The following is a 21260-nucleotide window of genomic DNA, read 5'->3' on the forward strand; positions in this document are numbered from 1 at the left end:
TCTTAGCAGAGATAAAATTTGATATGGGAACCGTATCATTCACAGGTTACAGCAAATATTGTTCTTTACTGCATTTATATCTCACCATTTTCTCCAAGGAGTTTGAGGTGGCATACAAGGTTCTTATTTTATCCCCAGAAAACTCTGTGAGGTAGGTTAAACTGAGAGGAAGTCACTGGCCCACTGGGTTTCATGGCTGAGTGAGGATTTGAACCCTAGGGTTCCAAATCCTAGCCTGACACTCTAAGGCAGTGATTCTCAACCTGTGGGCCCCCAGATGTTGTTGGACTACAACTCCCATCATCCCTGAGCTCTGGCCTTGCTAGCTAGTGGTGATGGGAGTTGTAGTTCAACATCTGCCAACAATATCGTATTTTTTGCTCTATAAGACTCACTTTTTCCCTCCTAAAAAGTAAGAGGAAATGTGTGTGCGTCTTATGGAGTGAATGCAGGCTGCGCAGCTATCCCAGAAGCCAGAACAGCAAGAGGGATTGCTGCTTTCACTACACAGCGATCCCTTTTGTTGTTCTGGCTTCTGAGATTCAGAATATTTTTTTTCTTGTTTTCCTCCTCCAAAAGCTAGGTGCGTCTTGTGGTCTGGTGCGTCTTATAGAGCGAAAAATACGGTAAGTTCATGACATTGTGTGTATAACATCTATAGCTCATTGCCTATGGGCACTCTAAGGTTCAAACAATTGTTGTCATGATTTCTCTGGTGCCAAGTGCTTGACAGACCCAGGTCACACCCATATACTAGCAGCTCTCCTGGTTGCTTATTGGATACTTAAATCTATTTCTTGTCCAATTTTGCTCCTTTGGTGTTAATTATGAAGTTGGTTATTGCTTTAACTTGGAATAGGTCCCCTACTCCCTGCTGTGGAAGATGGTTAAAAAATGCTGAGGGTATGAACCGGGCAGTCAAATGACTATTAATAGAAGCTACTTGGCTCAAAGGAGGAGAATGTGAAGCTTTATAGAGGAAAAGACAACTAGAGAGAAGCAGAGGCTGAGAGGGAAAGGAGGGAAAGGAGCAGCAAGAGGTTGGGGGATGAAAACAATGCATAACTGGCCTTGGCCAACAGAAAAGCTTGCCGAAATAAAACAGAGGAAGGAAATACTTCATCCCATTCCTTCTCACTGGACAGTGATTTCCTGTGTTCACTTCTGACACATCTATTCATAAAAGCACACTGTCCTTACATTCTGGTAATGCAGTTCTGCCCTCTGTCTTCTGAAAGTCAAGATCTGTTGAACTACTGAAATAGACTTTATTCACTGAATTATTCAGTAGAATATTCCAAGGTACCCCTGCCCGTACGGGCCAGTCTTGCCAGACTCTGGGGTTGTGCGCTCATCTCACTCTATAGGCCGGGAGCCAGCGCTGTCCGCAGACACTTCCGGGTCACGTGGCCAGCGTGACAAGCTGCATCTGGCGAGCCAGCGCAGCACACGGAACGCCGTTTACCTTCCCGCTGGTAAGCGGTCCCTATTTATCTACTTGCACCCGAAGGTGCTTTCGAACTGCTAGGTTGGCAGGCGCTGGGACTGAACGACAGGAGCGCACCCCGCCGCGGGGATTCGAACCGCCAACCTTTCGATCGGCAAGTCCTAGGTGCTGAGGCTTTAACCCACAGCGCCACCCGCGTCCCTTAGAATATTCCAAACACAATCCCAAATCCAGTACTAAGCCCCATTTTCACAAGTTCATAGGTGGTGGTTGTATCCAATTAGCTGCAGGTTTTGGCTCTTGACAAACTTTCCAGCACAGGGAAAGGGCAATAACCTGCACTAATTGGATACAATGCATGTGATTAAAGGTCCCCCCTCCCCCCCCCCGGCTGCATAAATCCGCTAAACAATTCCTGTATTTGGCTTGTACTGTGCTATTTTCATTTGCGGAAATTGACTCAATGGCTCTTCTCTGGTGTCAAGTGCTCTGATTCAACATCCCTGCCTGTCCTTCCCTGCATTTCCAAATAATGGAGGATTAGCAATATTAGTGGGAATGGCACAGGGTAACCTGGGGATTCTTGGAACTTGACTTCACAAAGTCCTTTATTCCTCTCTGGCTGTATCTAGATGCCTGCTTTTCTACATCTGGTTTATTGCTGCAATGTTAGGTGCCCCCCAAAATACTATTATTATTATTATTACTACTACTAATAATAATAATAATGCATCGAGCATAGGGGAGGGACAAGTTGGCAACCATTCATGTTTTGGATTATGCAATTCAAAATAATTGTGCTAGACTGCGATCTGGCATTTAGGCTAACCATCATGGGGACAGTGATTGTCCATCTATGGTGTGTGGGTGCTGGATATTACTGAAGTAAAAAGCAATTTCTGCGACCACAATGGCATGGTTTCCAGCTGTTGCAATAATTGTTCATTATGACAATGTACATATGACATATATTCCAAACTGGGACTGTTCACATATATTGCAAATGCGCTGAAGAACCACCTTAGGTTGTCATAACATGCAACCAGAAGCAATGAAATGTGTAGCATAGAGAAAGCCCAGGTGCTATTGCAACCCAGCTTCCTTTACAACTGTTAGCATACATATTCAACAAACCCTGAAAGTTCTGCTCTCTGAGGCGGCAGCTTCCATGCTGCTGCCTCTGTAATGAAATCTAGTTCTTCAAAATACAGGCCTCAAACTGTTCCTCTCCAGCTCACCTTGCACACACTTAATGAGGCAAGTACAGGTTTAACTTAAGCTCTGTCCTGCAAGGATGGGGATGGGGATTCCATTCTGTTTGCATTTCAAAGCAAACTTATCTAATTCGCACCCCTGAGATCGTACACAATCTAAAATGCTGCTATCCTTCAAAACCCATACCTCTGAATTTTGTGCTTTATGTGCACAAAACTGCACTAGCAGAAAGTGCATGATAATAAGAGCTGTTTGATAGTGAAATAGACTCCCATGAGAGGTGGTGGGCTCTCCTTCCTTGGAGGTTTATAAGCAGAGGTTGGGTGGCCATCTGTCATGGGTGATCTGGTTGAGATGCCTGCATTGCAGGGGGTTTGATCAAATGACCCTCAGAGTCCCTTCCATCTCTCTGATTCAAAGATCTATTATCCTATTAAATATGGCAAAACCAAATTTGACAGATTCATCTATCCCTACATCTTGGCAGGTAGAGGTAGTCCCTTTCCAAGTACCATTGCTCCCTGTCAATATGTAGACTAAAGTAAAGTCTCATGGCAGCACCATCCCTGAATATTGCGTAACAAATGTCAGAAAAATATTCTAGATCTTGGTGATGGATTTTCCTTTGATCGAGGCTATGTCAGGGGAAAAAACCCCTACTCTTCTCTTTTCTCATTGTGAGCATAGGTCTTACAGCTTTTATTTGACAACAGCAGCCACAACTAACCTGTCAAGACCCAATGGAGAAAGTAATGGAATAAACATATTAATAAACAGAAAATTGTAAGGAAGAAACAAAGTAGAAGCCTCAAAGAAAGCAACTCCTAACATTTTTTCCCCTACTGTTGCTAGTGAGCGTCTCTCTCTCTCTCTCTCTCTCTCTCTCTCTCTCTCTCTCTCTCTCTCAGATCTCTTCTTGCTTCAGTGGATATTGCTGACAACGCCTAACACCCACGGCGACTATGACTGCTGCTATTATTACTTTAACAATTATTTGGCACCAGCAGTGTCTATGCCAGGCATTGCACAGAATGCAAAAATGGCAGAACTTTCCAAATTCATCATCTGTGCACCTGTCCCAAATCAGAGTTGCTTATTTACTATGGAGGGTGTCATACTTCATACCCCCCATTTAATGGAAATTTTCACGTCTTCATTTCAATTCTAGCAAAGCCTAAAGATCATGCATACCTACCTATAATGGCATAAATGCCATGCATGCAAGCAACTAAGAAGTTCTTTATAACTGAATATTTTATTGTTGTAGCCTTTTATGTCTGGTATCCATTTCTATTGTGATGTATTACTATGGCAGATTACTTGTCAAACTGACAAGTTTACAGTTTTGTTATTTCCCAGATCAATAAAGTTTTAAAATGATTTATTAGCTTACTGCCACGCTATGGTCAAGGGGAAAGCACAGTGCTGACCTTACCCACTTTCCTTTTCTGTAACATTAAATTTTCTCTAATAAACTATGTGTTCCCAGTGACAAAGCTAATGTATTTTATTCACAATGTGACTTTATTTAATAAGGCAATGCAAATATTTACTAACAATCGCATAGCAATAATGCATTAGTTAATTGTGAGAACAGATCCCATCTGACTTACAAGCCGCCGCCCCCCGCACATTTTTGAAGATTGTAGCTGCTATCCATAGTTTTGTTGTGCATTTTCTTTTCTTCAAAATAAATACTGAAGACCAGTCTGGCATCACATTGACTGACTTCATTGGGAAGGAGAGTAGAATGAAGTCCCTTGATGGTTATGTAGCAGGAAACTCAGTAGTCATGTGCTTATTTGTTCATAGGCTCCGTTCCAGAATATATGCTGTGATGCAGTAAAAAAAATATAGTGGTGTTGGGTGAGAAGTAAGAAGCAGGAATTTGATGATGTGCCGAGAGAGAGAGAGAGAGAGAGAGAGAGAGAGAGAGAGAGATCTCCATTGGCTGAGCTGTTCAGCATAGTGGGCTGAAGGTCCCAAGAAAATAAAAACAATAAGCAAGGGACCTAGGCAACCAGGAGCTAGTGGAAGTCAGGGCAGGCTTAAGAAACAAAAGGTGATCTAGAGCAGGGACAGGGGATATTCTTTCAGCCTAGGGGTGTTATTTTCCCCATGGGCAAACTTCTGGCAGCCAGATTCCAGTGTGGGCAGGTTGAGAAGTAAAAAGTGCGTGGAAGCAGAAACAAGTGGAGCTTACTTTTGTAAAGAGAAAGATACTAACCTTAGCATAGTAATCTCTGTTATTTGTCTGGGGGAAAACCTACTGTACTCACTCCCCACGTACATCTCTACATCCTCAATCCACCACAGCTAGAGGCATTGTTGCAGTTCAAGGTCAGATTCCTGTCAGGAAAAAGCACTTGAGGACTAAGGCTGGTGTGGGATGTAGCCTGGGGAGAGTCCCAGGGGCCAGGTATGAGGGGCCTGGGCATTGCATTCAGCCCTTCAGCTTGAAGTTCTCCTTTCCAGATCTAGAAGAACAAAGAGCTAGGGGAAGAGGGCAACAGGAATGAGAAAGGGCAGGGAGGATAACTGCCAGGCACTGAAAAAAATTAAGAATGACACATTGATCTGGAATAATTATCCGCATTTATGTGGTTGCTGCATAAAGCATGTGTGCACTGCACACATCTGATAAGTACCTTGTCTTTTAAAAGCTGTTTGCCACTCTTTCAGGCATTGCCACTCTTCATTGACATTAACTGCTTATCAGTGTCTTTTGGCGTATTTGGTCTACACTAAAACTTTGGTGTAGATGTGGTGTTGCCACATTCAAAAGTATAGCTGTGTTTACACTATGCACATCTGTGAGCTGGTTTAATAATCAGATGTGTCCATGGAGAGTTGTTTGATCCACCTGGTAGATTCGTGGATTGGTTTCACATCAGATGCATATTCCAAAGCACAACAGGCCTGTGTAATAAAATCTGCATTTGGGAGCCTTCACAATGTCAGAAGCAAATCACTGTGTGCAGCGTAATTCCTTTCAAAGGATATGTATGATATTAGGAATCTATATTAAAATGATATATATTTAATTAAGTTATGGCTCTGTTGCATACAGATAGGATGGCTCAAACAGTGAAACACAAAAGCAGAGTTTGGATGGCCATTTGCCGTGGATGTTGAGATTCCTGCATTGCAGGGTGTTGGATGAAATGGCACTCAGGGTCCCTTCCAACTCTGCTATTCTATGATTCGGCGATTTGAGCAACCGTTTCCCCCATAAAAACTGTTTAAACCAAGGGTGGGAGGGCTGCACTCCCCATGCAGCCACTTGCCAGTGGTAGTTGGGGCAACAGATGTGGTGACTCTTATCTTTGTACAGGAGACGACAGTCAGGCATGATAAAGCCAGTCCCTTTCTGTGCATACATCTCTCCATCCAGGCAAGCAAAAGGTGTTATTTGAATTCAAGGAGGATACATCCTAGCCAGGCAAAAGAACTGGAGAAGCGTGTGGAGTGGGGTCAGTGAGGGGAGCGACCTGGGGAGGAGGCATGGCCCAGGAGAGCCCCAACAGCTGGACAGAGATGTCTAGAGAGCCATGTTTGCTACCCCTGGGCTTTGAGGTTCCCCACCTGTGATGTAAACCAATGCAAGTCTTGCCACAGAGGAATGTGAAACAATTCTTTCTGAAGTCAGGTTAGCTCTCTCGCTCTCTCCCTCTCTCCCTGTGTGTCTCAGAGTGGGTGTCTTCCAGCCAAAGGCTCTGTGTTCATGTTTCTTTTTTCCTGGTGCCACTTGAACGGACTGGTCCTTTTGCCATGTGAACTGCTAACAACCCCAGTCACTATCCGGCGTGCAAGCCTGATGGAATGAATTGTGCTGAGTCAGGATATCCTAGCCTCGCACAACTCTTCATTGCTAAAGGGGGGGGGGGGCTCCAAAGCACAACTGGCTCCGCTATCCAATCTGTGGGAGGCTTGGCATCTGCTCTAATTCGCTTCCCTCTTCCCCTCCCCCCTCGCCCAGCTAACAGCCTGAGGTAGCAAAAACTGACAGCGAAGCCGACGAAATTCTCGTCTGCGCGCTTCGACGCTGCGAGTTTTCGGCGGCGCCCGGCTACCCATTCTGGCCGGGACGAAGGCCGGGAGGGGAGCCAGGCGGCAGCGCGGCGGCCCCGAAGGGAAGCCGCGCTTCTCCCGGCGGGCCCTCTCCGAAAGCCGCGCGTCTGCTGCCGGGCCGTCCTCTGGCAGCACCTGCGCCGCTCCCGGCGGGCGGCTGGCAGCCCCGCGGGAGTGGGCGGAGGGCAGCCTCGCTCGCTTGGCGGGAACAGGGAAGACGAGGCTGCCTGCTGCCGGCTCCCTCCGAGACCGGAGAAGGGGAAGAGGCGGAGAAGAAGCTGTGGCGGCGGCGGCAGCTGCTGCCGTGACTCGACCCCAGGCAGCGGGGAGCCGAGAGAGGAGCTGCTGCGTGCAAACATCGCCACAGGGACAGCAGAGGAGGTGGCTCCGGTTTATGTGAGGACTGAGGAACAACACACACAGCCGTAAGGCAACGGGCGATGTTGGCGGCTGTTTCCCAAAGGCGAAGGGAGGGCCAATTTGCCGCCAGGAATTCGAGAGAGTTTGTACGCCGCCTCGGGAAGTGAGGGCAAGAATGTGCTTCAGCCCCACCTTCTCCGCCGCCGCCGCCACCTCGCGCTCTCCCCGCCGCTTGCCCTCCTCACAAGCGAAGCTGACTGGAAGTGAAGGGACGCGGGTTGCTGCTGGTGGTGGTGGTCGCGCTGTGCTTGCGCCGCGGGAGCGAGCTCTGCCGCTGCCGCTGCCGCTGCTGCTGCTGCTGCTGCTCCGGCTGCCGCACCTGGCCTGGGCCGCTGGGGGATGTGCAGCAAACGCCGCCTCCTGAACTCCACTACTTCTCCCGCGCGCTCTACGGCTCCGGCTGCTGCCCGCGGTCTCTCTCTCTCTCTCTCTCTCTCTCTCTGCCTCCGTCGCCCAGGCGCTGCCCGGTTTGGCGGGGAAGACGCCAAGGAGACTTCTTGCTGGCGAAGGATAAGCGCCAAGCGGTGCCATAGCCGGAGCTAGGAAGGAGGAGAAGCGAATCCCGAAGAGGAGGCGGGGGAGCGGGCAGGCGGAGAGCAGGAGTGGAGCGGGCATCTCCCTCCCTCCCTCCCTCCCTCCCCGCCCTCCGTCAGCAGGACTTTGGGCTGCTGGGCTGGAGCTGCCTTGCCATCGCGGAGGAGAGCCCTGCGCGTGAGTATGGAGCTCAGCGAAGGGGCTTGGGGACTGTGCCGCCTTCTGGCGCGGCGCGGGCACTTTGGGTCCTCCTCGGCTCGAAGGTTAGGGACACACTTTGGGGTGGGTGAGTGCATGTGTTTGTATACGTGGGCACGCGCGCGCGCGTGTTTGGCTTGCAAAGGGGCGCCTCACTGCTTCTCTTCCTGGTGCAGTTTTGCGAAGGCACACGCACACACTCCTTCTCCCTCTCGCTCTGCAGTGCATTGTTCGGGAGGCTGCTGGAGGCTGCCATCCTGCGTGTGCGCACTTACCTGGGAGTAAGTCCCATTGTGTTCCAATGTGGGGATGCCTCCGCGCTCTGGCTCCGCCGGGCAGCTCTGGGGGTTGCTGAGGACGCTGGGGAAAGGGCGGGCGGGCTCTGTGCATTGTTGGGGCGAGGATCTGTGGCAGAGATCGGTGGGAAAGGGGCTTGGCAACCACTTAGGAGGGTAGGGCTTGGTGTGCGCCCTGCCCCGGAGACTTGGCTCTGACGGAGAAGCAGAGATGCCATTGCCAGGCTGGGCTATGGCAGCGAGAGAGTCAGCCTTCCTTACCTGGGGAAGGTGAGGTTTGTCCAAGCTATTAAGCTCCCACATTGGGAAAGGCAGTACCACCTCCTGCCATCCGGGTGCATTCCTCCTCGGATCTCCTCCTGTTCCGAGTTCTCGCTCTCCTGTGGGCATTTCTGCACTTGGACCAAGGAAGCATCGGGTATGAAAACTCATCAACTCCTTCCCTCCCCCTCTTCCTCCCATCCCATCTCTTTTCATCGCGTGCTTTAATAGCTGGCCGTAATTGTGAAATATGGATCCCTTAAGGGAAGCCTTAATATTTGCAAAATGTTTTATATCAAATTAGTGTCTGGCTTCATTTAACCAGGGATATGTTTTGGGGTTTTTTGTTCTTTTGCATTGTAACTTCTTCAAGATTTATGATAGTTCTGGCTTGACAAATGTCAAGAGGCATTTGGCTAGATGGGGGAAGCACTGGGGAGCGTCCCCCCACCCCAATTTCTTTTACACTGCTTGGCATGATTTGTGTGAAACATATAAAGCCGGTAATTGCTGGAGACTTTTTAATGGATTTTGCTAAGCGATTTCAATATTTCTCTTTAATTTTAGTGGCAAGTGCTTTGACAATAATGTCCTTTTGAGTTTCACTTGAAAAGCTTATTCTTTCTGTTGTGGAATTGAGCAGTGTAAAGCATATGGATTTCATTGGGTAAAAGCACTGGGGCCATGTTAAATGCTTTCTAAGGAGAAAAGACAAGGATGGGCTGGAAAGTAGTCTGATACAAGGTATCAGTGCAAGTTTCAAAATCAGGGTAAATGTAGCAAGATTAAAGCACTTTGAGTTGTCGTGGCCACAATATAGAAACAACTTTCCTAAAGGCAAGCTAAAGGATACTATTCTGGACTAAGCAGTTAATGGATTGGAGGCAATGCACCTTGTATTTATCCTGCAAATTTCTTTTATTTGTCAAATATGGGGAAAGTGAAACGATTTTCATTGTACACTCTTTGTTGTGTCTGCATAGGCAACTTCAGAGATCAGATTCCCAGGACAGCCTTTGGATATATAAAATTGTTCCTAACTGGAGGCCTTACCCACTGTTCCTAGTCTGCCCAGAATAGTTTGGGGCAGGGGGAGGCAACATGGAACTATTGATCACTTAAATCAGCTTGTCAGCTGTTAACACTTCTGCTTCAGATAAGGCAGGATGTCACCTGTACTTCATGATATGTTTTCCCAATTTAACTTCATTGCAAGGTATTAATAAACGCTTGATGATTTTGTAGACAACTGTGAGAAACATTTTAGTAATGCAAGACACTAGACTGCAAAAAAGAGACTATTCTTATAGAGACTATTCTTCTGTTTTATTTTCTCATGGTCTTCCTTGATAATAAGCCAAGTGAGATAGCATTCTCTGTGTGTAAAGCTTCAAAGTACTCAGTGCAGCAGTCTTGAAGAGTTGACATCTAGTTGTTTGGAACAACATATCATATATGTGTGCATCGGAATTTTCAGTTTATAACTGTTGTTTTACTCAAAATGAAATAAAATATGGAAGTGGATGACTGCAGCAAACTTTAACTGTATAAGAAGGAAAATAATTTCCCCAATGCCATACTGAAATATCTTATAGCTAAGAATTTTTCTTTGGGCTATCAGCCTAAAGCTGCTTCTTTCCGTAAGATGTGTATGTGGTACCAGTTTATAAATGCACCACAGTGAAGGATTCAAATAGCACTTGGCCAACAGAGTGACCAATGACTTGAAATATATCTTTCTTGAGAGAATTTTTCAAAAAGATGGTGCGTGAAAATATTTGAACATTCTTATGATGTCATTCTAAGCATTCTAAGCAAGCTAATACATTATAAGACTACTTTTGTATGGGCATATTATAGTGATATGTCTTGGTACAGTCCATCGTTTAAGGATCTGAGTGTTAAATGCTTTGGCTTGGATCCACAAGGGTTACTGTGAGGCAAGCTCAACAAATGCAGTAGGACTTCTGAGAAACCTACATTTGAGCATCACCTCTTTTTGCAAAAACCACTTTCAAAACTCAGGATTTTTTTTGAAAGTAGCTTGCAACAGAACACAAGAACAACTGCATTTGAAGAGGAAACAGGGAAACACCAGTGCACATAGAAGTGCACAATGTCCTCTTGGGATATTAATTGGATGCTGGAATCATTGTAAGTCTTGCTGTCAGGGCAAAACCACTGCATAGACCATGACATTTTATGAATTGAATATGGCATTCAAAAGAAAGGTTACAATATTATTTGAAGAGTAGACTAATATCTAAACACGTTTGAATATGTTGGGGGGGGGGGATAGAAGAAGGAAATAGCATAAAAGCATGGACTTCCAAAACATTATTCAGCAGAATACTGCTTTGGTAGGGTGTGTGTTTGTGTAGGCACATACATGTGTGTGTATGCACAGCATTGCATCTTTGATTGCTATGCCATATCACATAGTGTTTTGAACACAAGAAATGTTTAATAGTGCACCATTTGTTTATTTATTTTCTTACATTTGTATCTTGCCTTTCTTCCACAATGGAACCCCAGGTGGTATGCATGTGTTTCTGGTATCTGAAGAAGTGTGCATGCACACAGAAGCTCATACCAATAACAAACTTAGTTGGTATCTAAGGTGCTATTGGAAGGAATTTTTTTATTTTGTTTCTGAAGTGATCACCTTTCAGGCACTGACTACACTCAGATCTGCTTAGTTTCAGCAAGGTGATGGCCTCACGTGCCTTCAGAACATAATAATAATAAAATACTGTTGTGTCTTAGAGAAAAGTTTCAGGCTTTTGAGATTTTAAAAAAATATGCACCAGAAATTCTGGATATATCTGTGAACAAGGATTGGAATTGACTATGCATACAGAAGGCTGCCCAGGAAACTTAACTAAAGAGGACCATGGGTTACCATTTCTTTTCTTTTCTTTTCATTTGCTACTTGGAGAACATACCAGAATAGAAAACCCATGTGAGCAGGGTTTCTGCATTAGTGTCTAACACAAGGGCCTTTTCAGCAAAATCCATGTGGAGTTTCCATTCTTACGTAACACTTGCCATATGTCTTCCTTCGTGACAATAATTTCAAATTAATCCCGAAGAGATAAAATTGTTGTGGGAAAGACACCTACCAGTGAAATTGTTTATACAATGTTCTCAAAGCCTTTGGATCCTCAGGAAAATTCTCAAGTACAAACCGGTACCAGTGTAGCATGGTGTAAACTTTAATGGACCAAATAAAGTACAGGGTAGTGATCTTGTTTTATAAAAGTAGGTTAATTGAAGGAAGAAAAGGTTGACACAACCAAGCTGTTTGACCCAGGAGGCATATCAGATATTGGAGTTTGTATTACTTGGGTAAATACATTAAACTGTAAATAAAGAAATAAATCCCTTAATTTCTGTAGCAGACATTGTTCTTTGACATTGTCACTGTTTCTGTGGGTTGTATGTGCAGTAGACTGTTTTGCTAGTGGGAAATGATCTAGGTTTTTATTTGGTGGGAATTAGATTAAGTATTTTCTCCGTTATTGTTTGAAAACAGAGGTGATCAATCCATATTTTTCCTGGTAAAGAAGAAATATATCCATTCAAATTGCAGCAATAAAGCCTCGCAACTTAATGGCTGGAATAATCTTGAATAATTGTGTGCATTTGTTGTAGTCTCAAAGGACAGTCATAAATACAGTGGTTATACAGCATTTTAGTAGAGACTTTGGCAAGACATATAGCTGGGAATTACAATTTATCAAATCTGTGAAGGATCTGTATATACAATGAAGTTTTTGGTACAAACCAAGGCCTTTAAGTGTTAGTTACTATGTAAAATAAAGATGCTATGTGCGCTTTTGCTTCTGAAAGAAATGCAGCAGTGATTAATAGTTGTAAGCTGTGCAGATACAGGCAAAGATGGCAAGAATACATTGCTACCCAGGGTAGGTTTTGCTATATATTCAGTGTGAGGAAATGTTGTTTGTGACTCCACATAGGATAGCCGTACACTGCAAATTGTCTCTGTACTGCCTAATATTTTAAAGGAGCATTTATTGGGGAGTGTATTGAGTATCACATAAGACTATACAAATAATATTGTTAATGCATGCCCAGATGGTAACTTCCCATACTTGTGGGTTTTATGCTTCTGCCCCAAACCAGAAATGTTATAAGTGAATGAAGCAGGTTACTGTGTTCAGTCTATTGTGGTCACCCAGTGCCACCTTCTGTAGTGGGGAGTCCATGTGGAACCAGTGTGGGATGAAGTTGCAGAAGTATAAATAAAGTTGTGATGGGGCATTCTATGAACTCACTCTTAGAATGGATGGTGGGGTTGCTTTTATTTTACTTTCTCTTTCATGTTTGCCACAAATTTGATTTTTTATTATTTGGGTTTGTGCTAGGAACACTTTGAGGTCTGGAACTTGACTGTAACAATTATTTTTGAATTGCACTTATGAAACAAAGAATTAGTCAAAGTAAAAGGAAACAAATTGAATGTTCCCACCCCCTGAAAATACCTTTCTATTTAAGATAACTCCATTTGAATTAGCTTGTTTATTGGTATAATTAACACAAGAAGAATTAGCTCTTAAGGCATGCTTTCTAATTACAGTTTATACTTGTACCTACATTTTCATTAGAACTAGGATGGACTGAAATGTGGAAGACTGAAATCAGACAGCTGTTAGGCAACACTTTATTTTCACAGAGAGATAAATTGCATTGTCATGCAGATGTATTCCAGGACCTCAGCAGGCCTAATTCTATGCACAAATGTAGCACATATAATTACATTTTCTGAATGGAGTAAAGTTCCTATTATAAAGGAACTTAACTCCACAAGAAGGTTCATATTGTTAAATTCATATTAAGTATAATTTGTATAGAAGTTTCAACTTTTTTAAGTGTCAGGCACAATAAATGCAACTAGTCTCCATACAGATCACAGAAGGCAGCATGCTAAAAAGCTCCCCGCCCCACACTATATCATAGATAATGTAAGAATTATCCCTGTTTGTACCTGTATTGACTGGATGAAATTATTGGGTTGTACCCAATGCTCCACATGCATGGTATCACTGGCACAGCAGGACTTCCTTGAGGGAGCAGAGGGGCTAGAAGTATCAGGAAAGGAAGAGGACAGGGAAGTTGGTTTTGCCACCAGTGGAGCCACAGCATTGGATACGGCCCATTGAGTGTGAGCTATATTCAGATCTCACAGCTTTCTGGAGTATAGTCAAAGAATTCTGCGTTAACTATAAGACAACTCTGGGGTCGCTGCTTATTGGGGTTCCTACTTGGTGCCTTCATGTGGTGAAAGGGAAAGGAGTGGGTTGTATTCTATTGTCCACAGCCTGTGACTTTCTGGTCGAGTTTACTGCTGCAATCCAGACCTTGCCTTGGATGTCAATTTGGTGTGACGGGTGGTTGCTAGGATGCAGGTCTTTAGGACACACCTGAGGGAGAACCTTCCACATCTGGTCTATACTAGGACAGTAATAGGAGACCACCCCTCCCCCTCCCCATTACTGTGGGTCTGAGATTCTGGCAACTCACATCAACTTCTGACATTCAGGTTGTGGTGGTAGCATCAGCCAGGAATCAGGCAGCTTGTTGACTGGATCCCTGCCCTCTATCACACCTAACACTGTGAGCTGCAAGAAATTTAGTTGGGGCCATTTGGAATCTACTTCAACCTACGTGTAGTCATCTGCTTCTGCACCAAACTCCACACTGCTGGAACGCTAAAAGCAGTTGTCCACATGAGACTGAAAAGGGGTTCAGTCACTTTTTTTTGGTAACTTAGAGATTGAGATGGCATGCTTTATTAGGTTTATTGAAGAGAAGCACAAGCGCTGATCTATTTGTGAAGGTAGTTGAATACTGAAACAACAAATGCAGTTGACGTGTTCTTGAATGGTACATCATTTTAATTAGCACACTCAGCTGTAACAAAAGGGCAAGACAGATAATTTTGAAGTGGAATATTGTTGTGCAAGATCATTGGGCTATATCATTATCACTGTTACCTCCTCAGATCTATAGTTGTAATCCTACCCCTGGTTATGCAGAATAGGCTACGTACTCTTTCCATGGGTTGCATAAAGCAGAGAAACTATTGTTTGGAAATGAAAGTCTTTTGGTGACATGTCCAGTGACAGCACAGCCTTATACTTTAGTGATTCTATGTACATCCTTACTGAGAAGTCCCTTTTCTTCAGTAGCTGGAAACAATCAGATTGGGCCTACAGTTGTATCTTTCCTTACTAATTCTTTAAACAGGAGTGCTGGAGCCCTCAACGATAATGCTAATGGAGCATAATTTAGGGGTGTTTTTTTGAATATATACATTGTACAGTGTGGAAATTGAATGATGTATGAAGGATTATGTTACTGTGACTCAGCTGTATAGAATGTGTCATCTCTTGGCAGTCGACTGAAGGTAGAAGAGTCAAATTCCTGCCCCTTCCCCGGCCTGGTGCAAAAAGGATTTGGATTGCAGGTGAAAGTAGACATTTTACCAGAACAGCATCGACTGATGAAAGAAAATAAAGTTTCTGAGTATTGAATCCGTTCATTTAAAACATTAAGTGCCCAGCTAAACAAAAGCATTTTAGCAGCATGCCTGCAGGCAAAACTTTCAGATCTGACAAAACTCAGATTATAACAGAGGAGGGGGTCATAAATGAAAATGCTCTATTAGCTCCTGCAGACCTTTACGCCTCTGCTATGGATGGCACGTACAACAGAGACTTCATCAGCAACCATTTGAGGTGTATCATTGTTATTTCCAAAGTAAAAATGGGAGATTTGGCTATTCAGTGAGTCTGTGGCCAAGACAGAATTTGACATTTTCAGCTCAGTGTTTTTGTTTGTTTGTCTGTATCCACCGGGACACACTGGCTTTCATGGGAGAATGCTCACTGCTAATTAACACATATGAATCGATTTCATGTTCATACTGTTTACAAAGTAGATCTCTCTTACACTTTCTTGCAGTGGACATTTGTATTACTTAAGAGAAATACCAAGAAGGACTGAGTTGTTGTTTTTGCTGTTCCTTCTACAGCAAAAAAGTTGCAAACCTAAAAACAGTGGGAGTTTGTTTCTGGTGTCATTCTTCCCAAAGATTCTGCTTTCCCACACTTATTGAGTGACTTACAGCTGAAAGTGCTCCCACATTAGCTGAGAGAACACCAGGTGCAGGTCTGCAAGACTGGTCAAGAGTTGTAAAGGGACAAGACTGAGCACAGTCACAACACCTTATCTGTGTATCTGTTTCTGGTGGTTACAGGTACAGATGCAAGTTGGCAAAAAAACATTGAAACAAATTTTGCTTTATTCTTGGCAAATATAGCAACTGCATATTCATATCCTATTAGTGAATTCCTAATTTGCAGTTTTTGACTGTAAAAGTGGTGTGAATTAAGCCTCTGAACTTCAACAAGAGTAACCACCTTAGAGTACAACCAAACAGCTTTAATACTGGTAATTATGGGCAACCTTAGCAAAGTTTATAAAACTTGATGATAACATTTGGTTTAGTGGTGAGACAACTACAGACATTTTTGGAAGACCCAGATTATTTAGACCTGTTCTAACCTGAGGTCAGGCCTGGTTTCAGTGAAACTCAAGCCTTGTTGCTTTTGGTGCAACTCAGTCATGATGTCAAACTTGCGAAGTACCCAGATTATTAGAAAAGTTTGAGGGTGAGATCCAATGTTAGCAGAGGTGCCAGCTTCTCAAGATGATTGAGGGGGCCTGATGCGACATCCTGATGTCACATGCACAATATTTTGAGTAGCCGGGGGCAGAACCAAATGCCCTCTGAACATTGAGGGGGACTGGCTTACTAAAACAAAACAAAACAAAACAAAAGCACCAAAAAAATATTGCTGGGCCGAAAGTGCCTCAACCCCTAGGAGCGGGTGCCTATGAATGTTAGTCATATTCACCGCATGAGTTTGTTGGATATCTCTCTGATATAATTATGCGTCTTGCACAATACAAAGGACACAATGTCTCTCTTCTAATAGTAGCAAGAGCTCTGGCAGATAATAAGCCCAGTTACACCTCTGCTACACAGCATAATACTACTGATTCAAAGTAATGGTATTATAATCAGCAACAAAAATGAGTTTGTATCACAGCTCACACCAAAGAGCTTTAATTAGTTATTAGACCTATATGACCTTTAATTAAATAAATGCTAAAAATAACATTTGCATAATCAATGTGACCACTAATATTTATTAAATGTAACAATTGTGTAATCTCATTAGTATTTGAATATATTAAAGGTAAAGGTACCCCTGACCGTTAGGTCCAGTCGCAGATGACTCTGGGGTTGCGCGCTCATCTCGCTCTATAGGGCAAGGGAACTGGTTTTTGTCCACAGACAGCTTCTGGATCATGTGGCCAGCATGACTAAGCCGCTTCTGGAAAACCAGAGCAGCGCACAGAAACACTGTTTACCTTCCGTCCTGAGCGGTACCTATTTATCTACTTGCACTCTGACGTGCTTTCGAACTGCTAGGTGGGCAGGAGCTGGGACCGAACAACGGGAGCTCACCCCATTACGGGCATTGGAACTGCAGACTTTCCGATCAGCAAGCTCTAGGCTCTGTGGTTTAGACCACAGCACCATCCATGCCCCTATTTGAATATGTTAGTATAGGTGGTGATGCTGATCATTTAACAAAGTTATGTATAGATTGCCTTATAAATGAATACAAAAAATTGAATATGTTAGTATTCATTTATAAGGTAATCTATACATAACTTTGTTAAATGATCAGCATCACCACCTATACAATCAAAGTTGGCATTGGAAGAATTAGTTTGGGGGAGCACTCAGATAATTAGGACAATGTAGAATAATTATTTTGTAGGAATAAAAAGATGGCAAACACTATCATTAACTACGGGAATACCTCTATTATTTTATGTGATTTCTTAATAGACAATTTTTAGGATCCTTATATTCTCACTTAAGATGTATATGATTGTGACAAAACGGAAGAATGGAAAATGGGTAGTTTTCTAAAGATAAACCTATGGCTTGTTGCACCCTTAAGCATTATCTTTGTGAATAATACAGTGACTCAGTTTAGCTCTAGAAAAAGCTAGAGCGTGATAAAAAAAATCAAGCAGTGTACCAATGTAATTGATTCCACCTCTTTCATATCACTGTAGTTTTCTTTTTCTTTTGAAGTAATAGCGGAAGATAAGAACAATACTTTATTTTAATTTTTTGCCCCCTGAGGCTGTGATCTTAAGCACACCATTTGGAAGCAAGTTTTGTTGATATGGTAGAACATCCTTCGTAGGAAATGCATTGAGGATTAAGGTACAAAGAAACAAACTGAGAGAAAATTGAACTACTTTAAGTGAAAACAGTCTTGAGCAAAGAGTCCCATTAACATTGATCTGAAATTTACTGAGCAATTATAATTTTAGGACACGTACAAAAGGGTTTGCCATTCATCCTGCTCTGCAGGAAAGAAAGTGCCTCCATCCAAATGTCACTTTGATCCTCACTGAACCAAGGGTACATCCCTGGGTGAATTAACTGTTAACTAATCAGGCAACGTAGTTCTGACAGGAGGTATCTGTCCTATTTGAAAAGTTATGGCTGAGTGGTGCTTATCTGTCCTTTATATTTAGTGTGCATGTTACTTGATTTTGGGAAGGAGACCTCTGCTGTTTTTAACATTAATAAAAATTATGGTAGCTAGTAAAAATCTTGATTCATCTATTTTGACTGCATTTTCTATTTGCCATGTTAGTCAGCTCAAATACATCCTAGTACAGTTTGTTATTATATTTATGGTCTCTCCTTCCTCCAGTGGGCTCAGGGTTTCACACATGGTTCTTCCCAGTCAACTAACTAGCCCCCATTTCATTAGCACAACAACCCCATATGGTTGGCTAGAAAGAGAAATAGTGGCTGGCCCAAGCTCCATGCAGCAAGCTTTGTGGCTGGGGACGTATTTGACCCCAGATCTCTCTGACAATAGTTTGACACATCCAACAAACCATTTTGGTAAAATACCATCCTTTCCAATCTGTCTATAAGAGGATCAAGAATCACAAAACATTTCTGCAAAGGTGCCTTTAAAAATCCTAATTTAATGGAATGGTTTATAGCAGCCTAGAATAAACTATCAACATCATTCTGGTACTCTCTTAAGACAAGTATGCAGCTCTCCCATTTCCATTAACTTGTTTCAGTAATCAGACACATACTATAGGTTAAAAACAACAACCCACCAAAACTTAAAAACAGGTTTTTACCAGTTTTATAAAGCTCTCTGAAGAAAAGCTTTTTCTATAGTTAAATTATAACAAGAAAAAGAGACCTTTGCTCCCAAATGCATCTACATAATTGTGAGGTACTCTATTCCCATGTACCTCAAAACCGTTAAATATGACTATTTGCTGGCATTCATCTTTGAAAATAAAAAAGGAGTTGAAACCACTTTCCTCTTTTTTAGGACTGAGTGTGAAAGAAAACAATTTTGCATTACTTTGATGTATTCTTGGACGATGTATGCTTGTTTCATTAGGATAATAAGTGAAAAGGCGTAGCTTCATAGTGCCTGGAAGGGAAGCCATTGATAAATTTAGTGGCAACTGTGGAGGAAATGAAGACAGCCAATTGCAAAAGAAAACAAAACCCTGAAGGAAGTGATTATATATATTTACAATTACTTTACAATCTGATTTCAAATTATTCAGAATTGCACTATCCTTAGATTAAGGGGTTGGAAGAGTGGAGGAACAACTAGAGATGTTTAAAGTTATTGCTATAGACCAGCCCAGAGCAGGATTTATTCATAATGATCACAGGGAACAGATGGCTAATGGGTTTCAATCCATGCCCAAAAGCAGTGGGGTATTTTCTATGCTTAGTCCCAATACCATGGCTGGATGCCCAACACAATATGTGGTGCTGAAAAAGAGATCTGCAGGTGAGGACAAGGTCGAGTTACACAGAATGACACAGAAGGCTGTAAGGGGAAGATAGACAAGTCAGAGCAGTCAGCATCAGACTGAATTCAGGAAACTGGGGTGTGGAAGTCACAGAAAAGAACCAAGTGGAGCATAAGAAGCTGTGGCAGCACAATGAAAAGCTACGTCAGTTACAAGATAAAGCAGCAGGAGCAGCAGTAACAACAAAATATGTAAGTGAAACAGCTGTGCCAGCAGGCATTATACAAAGGGAGAAGGAGGGATGCACAAAGCTTAGGAATGCATGCAGGTGCTAAAATAAATTCTGCCTTATCCTTCTCATATCAGGAGGAAAGATACCGTACTTGGGAGTGAATGTGCAGCTGCCATTGTTTGGTGCACTAGATATACTTTTGCTCACCTTACAGTTTGCTTAGGAAAGAAATCATTCTAGGACCCCAAAGTAGGAGTCATTTAATTGTCTGACAGCTATTAACATGCATTTTGGTTGTGTAAATCACAGCCAAGAAAAAGCCTAAACTGTGCCTTGGGGCTGTGCAGCCTGAGAAGGGGCAGCTAAACCTTTTCCTCTCCCTGAAACAATTATGTCAAAAACCTCCTTGTTGGTCTTTGCAGTTAGTTCCTATTGGCACTGGTTTGGCCCTAACATAACCTGTTCATTTCTATTTGCATTAATTCATATATACAGCATACAATTGCTCTCCTGAATAAATTTGTTGGTCAGTGGCACAATCTTAGGATAGCTACTTGTGCAAGGAATGCTCTGCTCCAGCAGCGAAACCTTGACTGGCTGTAGCGAACCTCAACCAGAAACCTAAACTAAACCTGTTTTAAACAAAATCTGCATTCTTAGGTTTCAGTTCATGCTCCCTGTAGGTTCACTTTCAGTTTTAAATGCAGCTTATGAACTTATTTCTCCTCATAATGCCAGACCTGGGGTCACTAAATGAAGCTGAAAGGGGGGAGCAATAGACAAAGGAAGTAATTATTCACACAGCGCATAGAATTTTCTACTAGAAGATATTGTGATGGCCACCAACATTGGTGCTTAAAAAAAGGAAATTGGACAAGTTCATGGATCATGATTTCTGCATTAACTTCCACATCAGAGGCAGCTTGCCTCTGAACACCAGTTGCTGGGAAAGGCTAGAGCCATTGCACTTGTGTCCTGCTTGTGGTCTTCCCATAGGCATCCAGTCACAGTGGGAAGAATGCTGCTCTGATCTAGCATTTATTCTCTTATTTGTGAATTCATTATTAAAGGTATAGATCAGGTATAGGCAAACTCAGCCCTCCAGATGTTTTTGGACTACAATTCCCATCATCCCTGACCACTGGTCCTGTTAGCTAGGGATGATGGGAGTTGTAGTCCCAAAACATCTGGAGGCCCGAGTTTGCCTATGCCTGGTATAGATAGTCTGCTGGCATAGATAAGTGTGTTGCTTAGGAATGATAAATAACACCTTCTATATATCAGGATAATACACCACTATGCTGGAAATAAGTCCATGCTCATTTTTAAATAAGCTCAAAGCGTTTCTAATTTTGCACTTGTGATCTAGTAATCATATTCAGTTAATGTACAGAAAAATGTATACCTATATTCCAACTAATATTATTTTATTATTTTATTTATTTATTTAAATTTGCATACTGCCCAAGAGCCTAGGGTGGTTCACAACAGAGAAATACAAAAAGAGAATACAAAATACTCAATGAAACAACTTCCCACCCCCAATAATCCTCATCCCACAAACACATTTTTAAAAGCCATAGAATGTTAGTCACCTGAACACCTGGGAGAAGAAAAACGTTTTCACCTGTGCCTAAGGATATGTAATGAAGGCACCAGGTGA

General features: G+C 42.9%; 1 protein-coding gene across 2 annotated transcripts in view; it reads left to right on the forward strand.

The window, feature by feature from the left end:
• The first annotated feature begins 6712 nt into the window (after nt 1-6712).
• HS3ST5 (heparan sulfate-glucosamine 3-sulfotransferase 5) overlaps nt 6713-21260 on the forward strand; it is a 142291-nt gene continuing 127743 nt past the window's right edge. Inside the window, exon 1 of one of the 2 annotated variants that reach the window (XM_028723214.2) lies at nt 6713-7864. The gene's annotated coding sequence lies outside the window, so the exon portion shown is untranslated. Of the gene's footprint in view, nt 7865-8054; nt 8167-21260 lie in introns of those variants that run through there. The other variant, XM_028723215.2, reaches the window with a different exon arrangement.

The sequence above is a fragment of the Podarcis muralis genome, chromosome 3 (assembly GCF_964188315.1).
Source record: "Podarcis muralis chromosome 3, rPodMur119.hap1.1, whole genome shotgun sequence".
NCBI lineage: Eukaryota > Metazoa > Chordata > Lepidosauria > Squamata > Lacertidae > Podarcis > Podarcis muralis.